Source organism: Notolabrus celidotus, unplaced genomic scaffold (assembly GCF_009762535.1).
Source record: "Notolabrus celidotus isolate fNotCel1 unplaced genomic scaffold, fNotCel1.pri scaffold_257_arrow_ctg1, whole genome shotgun sequence".
NCBI lineage: Eukaryota > Metazoa > Chordata > Actinopteri > Labriformes > Labridae > Notolabrus > Notolabrus celidotus.
In genome coordinates this window covers 31,423-37,500 of record NW_023260100.1, presented here as the reverse complement: position 1 = coordinate 37,500, position 6,078 = coordinate 31,423, and positions in this window count along the sequence as shown.

The window sequence follows — 6,078 nt, the reverse complement described above, 5'->3', positions numbered from 1 at the left end:
GTAGAGTGAAAGGGACTTCTTTAAGCCGAATGTCTGAGGTTTGTTTTTGATGGAAGCAAAAAGGTTGAAGAGATCGGGTTGCAGACGTACCGCAGTTAGATTAGGTTCAACTGTGAACCCACAACAAGCACTGCAAAAACTGCTCATGCAGCGGAAGAACACCAGTCTGCGAGGTGCGTCTGAAAATAGTCCCAAAACAAAGACTGACGGCAAACTGAAGAGCTCCTTTTCTACTGGTGCATGCATTCACACCGTGATGAGTGCCTGGAACATATTTTATTAACTTTAGTGGAATTACTTGAAAAGGCGACCCCGTCCGCATGTGTGATATTATGTCTCTATCTAATACTGCAGTGTCGCAGTGATTACAGACACAGGTTCCCTTATCAACACAGACACACTCAGACATCAGGCGTTTTCATGTCGCTCCTCTTTATTTATTCTTTTCATCCCTGGCCTTTTCAAATCCATTTTCTGCTTTCAGACGACGCTCAGAGAGTCCAGAGGAACCAGAGAGAGAGAGAGAGAGAGGGGGACAAATTAGAGGGTGTGTGCTGGAAAAGAAGATAGAGAGAGTGAGAGTGATAGTGGTAGTCCAGGGAGATATCAGAGTGTGTGTGAGAGTGTGTGTGAGCGTGTGAGCGTGTGTGTGTGTGTGTGTGTGAGAGAGCTTGAGTGTGTGTGTGTTATCGTCGGGGGACACATTAATGGCCGGCACATGCACAGGCTGTAATCTTCACACGCTGACAGTCTGAGAGCTTCGACTGTGAACAGGTCACTACACACACCTGAGGTTAGAATTCACACACACACACACACACACACACACACACACACACACACACACACACACACACACACACACACACACACACACACACACAGTACATCATCATCAAATGCACACATGGACTACATACAGCACTCACACAAACATACAGAGACACAGCAGGAGGTTCAACGTGACAATTCTGCAGCTGCTGTAGCGTCCTCTTTTAAATCACACACACACACACACATACACAAACACACACACACACACACACACACACACACACACACACACACACACACACACACAGTTGAGTATGTGGGTTTTGACAAGCAATTACAGAGAGATGAAGTGAAGAGCAGTATTGACGAGGAGAGGATTTAGAGCTGGTTGGAGCAGCAGAAACAGAGCGGTCGTGTTTCTGATCAGAGAGATTTGTCTCAGCAGGTTATCTTCAGTAAATCTACTCCCAAATTATACAACCACCATGTGAAGCATCCAAAGGTCCCTCTAAAGGCACCATGTTCAGCTTCTCCACTGGATCTACAGAGGCTCTTAATCTGAAAGAAAAACACACATCAGGGTTAGCTGCATGTGTGAATTCATCTCCACCCGAGTTATTCCTGCAGACACCTTAATAACATTCTGCATCCACACACTGCTTTGATGTTAGTTTAAAAACTGACACAGTGACTTCCTCAGGGGGATTCTTGTTGGTCCAGTGTTGTGACCTTTCTTGTTTTCAGGAGTCTGTTCGCTGTGACAGAGAGTTTTGAGTTTTGAGTTTGTTTCTGGTTTATGAATATTAACAGATGAGGCACATTCGAACATAACCCAAGGTTTGCATAGAGATCCAATATAAGCCTCCTGGTGATGTCATCGCTTCAGGCTCCCCCTCTTTCAAATGAAGAGAATGTATTTAGCTGCAGAAGGAGCCTGATGGAGGGAAACAGATGAAAGCAGCTTCTGTCTCCTTCATATCGCCTCAGTTCATCTTCTTCTTTGTATTTTTATTAGAGGAGACAATTCTCCCTCCATCATCCTCAGCCTTCATCCTCCACTGTTTCAATCAAACAGATAACAGTTCAGCATTATGACTCACAGACCTTCACCTCCCATCATTTCAATTCATCTGTTTATTTTCCAATAGAGAGCTCTCAGGGAAGCCAGGACATGTACAGACAAATAAAACTGAAAGATCATTTCGATAACACATCTGTAATATTTATCAGGGTATTGTAGAGTCCTGCAGAGCGTTAGAGGGGACTTTGTAACAGGTAGTTCATGCAGGACTTCATGACTGTTGACTGTTTATTAAGTGGACACAGCAGCTCCATGCTCCATGTGAGGTGTGAAGGCAAAACAACACCTCTATGACTTACTGTGACGTGGAGCCGAGGCATGAAGAGGCTGGTAGAGACACTTCTTCCTCAAACCAACACACATTAAACCCTCAGGTGGGTCCAGTCCTCAAGTGGGTCCAGTCCTCAGGTGGGTCCAGTCCCCAGGTGGGTCCAGTCCTCAGGTGGGTCCAGTTCATAGCGTCACAGATCCTTGTGTGGGTTTGAAGCAGACTCTCACCATGATGGTGCGTTCAATGACTCTTGTGGTAGTGATGTTAGGTTTCCTCTCACCGTTCCTCCTCCACTCTGAGAATCTGGAGCACACAGCGCTGCAGGATCCTCATTGGTCGACAGAGCTGTCAATCAATCATCTTTTTAATCAAATATATAAAATAAAAGTAGTTTTAAACAAAAATAAGAATGAAATTATGAAATTATGAAAGAAACAATGAAATAATAATAATTATTAATAGTGTCTACGTTTCCATGAGACTTTTAATTCCTCTTTAATTCAGAATCAAAATTAAATCCTCTTTAAAAAGATTAAAATGACCTTGTTAATAATTCAGAATGAAAATGATCATTCTGAATGAAACTTCAATCTGAAGTAAGTGTCTGCTTTATTCTGATTTTAAATCTGAGTTGAATAATTCCTCCATCATGTACACGTTCATTCCTCTTTAAATTAACTCCGCTCGTTCTGAGCATGCTCGTTCCCTTGTCCTGTCGCCATGACGCACATATTCCAAGATGGCCACCAAAAGCAAGCGTTGGACTCGAGCAGAGACTATTTATTTATTACTCCTTGCTTCACTTTCATCCTCTGCTGTCTGGCCCTGTGAGAGGGATGTGTCAGTGGGCTGAGGTAGAGCAGCCGTGTCACTAACCGTCCGGTCTTCCTCCTCCCTCCTCCGGTCCTCTCTCTCTCTTCTCCTCCTCAGCTGATCAAAGTGAAGCAGGATGTTTGTGTCCAGCTGCTTATTCTAAACTAGAATCAGAATCAAAGTGAAAGTTGTTCTTATTGTGTGGTCTTCCATGTTGTAACCCAAAATAACAGAAGCAGGAAGTGGAGTCTGTTTTAAATACGTCACGCCCGCCCCCGTCCAATCAGAACCCTTCCCAACCCCCAGACCCTAAGAGGAATAAAGACCATTAAAAGGGTTCTCATGAAAACCTCAATTCAGAATTACTATTTCCATGGAAACACGAAGGAGAATACTTTTTTTTTATTTTATTTTTTTAAGATATATTTTTGGCCTTTATTTCATATATTGCTTTGACAAGCAGGAAATGGTAGACCGGCCGGGAATCGAACCGGCAACCCCTGCGACGAGGACTGTAGCCTCTGTACGTGGGGCGCTTAGACCGCTAGACCACCAGCGCCCCACAAAGGAGAATACTTTAATCCTGAATGCTTTAATCCTGAATGCTTTAATCCTGAATGCTTTAATCCTGAATACTTTAATCCTGAATGCTTTAATCCTGAATACTTTAATCCTGAATACTTTAATCCTGAATACTTAAATCCTGAATACTTTAATCCTGAATACTTTAATCCTGAATACTTTAATCCTGAATGCTTTAATCCTGAATACTTTAATCCTGAATGCTTTAATCCTGAATACTTTAATCCTGAATACTTTAATCCTGAATACTTTAATCCTGAATACTTTAATCCTGAATGCTTTAATCCTGAATTAAAAACATCATGTAACCGTGTTCACTGTTCTACTTCATACTTTTTATTTTTCCACTTCCGGACGTTTTTTGTCTTTTTTCACAGCCTTCAAATTTTGTCTGAACATTTTTTTATAATTTATAATTTATTTGTATAAAAGCACTTTTAAGTAGAAAAAAAAATCAACATTACTTCACGGGACATTAAATGATTTTTCAATGATTTAATGTCCAGTAATGTCTTCTTCTTTTTTTCTATGTTTCTGGGTTTTATCTGAATTTTTACACGTTCTTCTTCCAGTTGAGTGTGCCTAAATAAATTCTTGTGGAGACACAGATTGTCCTCTCTGTTCATCCAGACTCAGATCTTTTGTGGATTTTTGAACACAAAGGAGCTCAACCTAAAAAAGCCCGCTCTCTTAAAGATGCTGGATGTTTTCAGAGAGGTGACGCGGCTCCATTCAGATCAGGAGAAAAAAACAAAAAGGCTCTTTCAGCCCATAATGTGATCCAGAGAGCGACTCAATGAGCTTTAAAGCTGGAAGAGTAAATCCTGTTAATAGTCCTCCTGGTATCTGTGGATCTATCTCCTGTGGAAATTAAAGAGGGGTCACAGAGAGGGGAGAGGAGGAGAGACATGATCACACTGAACAGGCTTCCTGAAGCTCCCTCACACAGAGCCTGGTTCTTCTGTTTTGAAGAAGGAAGGTGTAATTTGTGATAGAGACAGCAACAAGCGGCGCTGAGCGCTCCGACTGCTCACCTTTAAGGAGATCAGACGGTTAATGATCGAGCAGGACAGAAAGCTTCTGACGGTTTAACCCCAGGTTAATGAGAGGGTGATCAACAAACCTGAGGAGAGACGCCGTCTGAGTGTTTCAGGATGAACCATAGACTGTATAAATATGGACGTAGTATCCGTGACGTCACCCGTCTGTTCCTGAGAGCTGTTTTGAAGCCAATCGACGGTGGCAGCCATATTGGAAATGCTAAACTCAACCTAACTTCTGTCAAGCTAGTGTGAGGTGAAGAGGCGGGGCCTTTAACCTCCTCACTAACAGCTATAGTGTTCCCGCCTGTCAGTCAAGTCAGCTGTGCCTCTCAGTATGGAAAACTCGTAATCTTAATATCTTCTAAACTTCCACGTTATGGAAAAACTCACCCGTACCTTCAGACTGAAATCATCTTTTGAACCAGGATGTAAACATGTTTATTTCTGCTGTAAAGATCATCTCTTTGAACGGGTGTGTATGTGGTTTCCTGTCCTTCTGGAGCCAGCCTCTAGTGGACACTTGAGGAACTGCATTTTTTAGCACTTCTGCATTGGCTTCACGACCGTAAGTTGAAGCTTGGCTGTTATGCTTTCATTTCTGTGCATCTCTACATAAGAGATGTTTGTGCATGTGTGCATGTGTGCATGTGTGCAAGTGTGCAAGTGTGCATGTGTGCATGTGTGCATGTGTGCATGTGTGCATATGTGCATATGTGCACTGCAAAAACTCAAATCTCAGCCTTGGTCAGGTGACTCTGACTTGACAACCCAGAGGAACATTTCCCTGCTCCAGGCTTTCTCTTCTAAGTCTCTGGAGACAAAATTGACATTCTCACTTCAGCCTCATTCAAGTTTCAAATTGTTCTCATTAGTTTCTCATTAGTTTCTCATTAGTTTCTCCTAAAATTCACCAGGAGAAATAGTTGAGACCATGACATGAGTCGTATTTGAGACTTCAATGAGAGGTCTCATTAATGGATAAAGTTCTCCTTTTTTTTTAAATATATTTTTTGCCTTTATTTATCAGGACAGCTGAGGAGAGACAGGACATGTGGGGAGTAGAGAGCGGGGGAAGACATGCAGGAAATGGTCGACCGGCCGGGAATCAAACCGGCGACCCCTGTCACGAGGACTTTAGCCCCTGTATGTGGGGCGCTTAGACCGCTAGGCCACCAGCGCCCAAAAGAATCCGCCCCTTTAATCATAATACTCTGTCTAAATCCGGTCGGCCCTTTAGAGGCCCATATTTTACATAAAGGGTCGGTCAGACCTGGGATGAAATCTCTATCTGTTGCAGTTTCTCTCAAATCCACTAAATCTTTGTGAAGTGGTTTTGTTCCACACAGACTTGTAAATGAAGGACCAGACTGTGAAGTCAAAGAAGAGATCAGTTCACATCTAAAGTCCTGATCCTGAAGTGGTTCACATGTTTTAATGAGGATTGTAACTTTGTTGATGATTCCATATAAATGTTAATTTTGCAGGGCTCTATAAATGTTGATGGAAAGATGAGC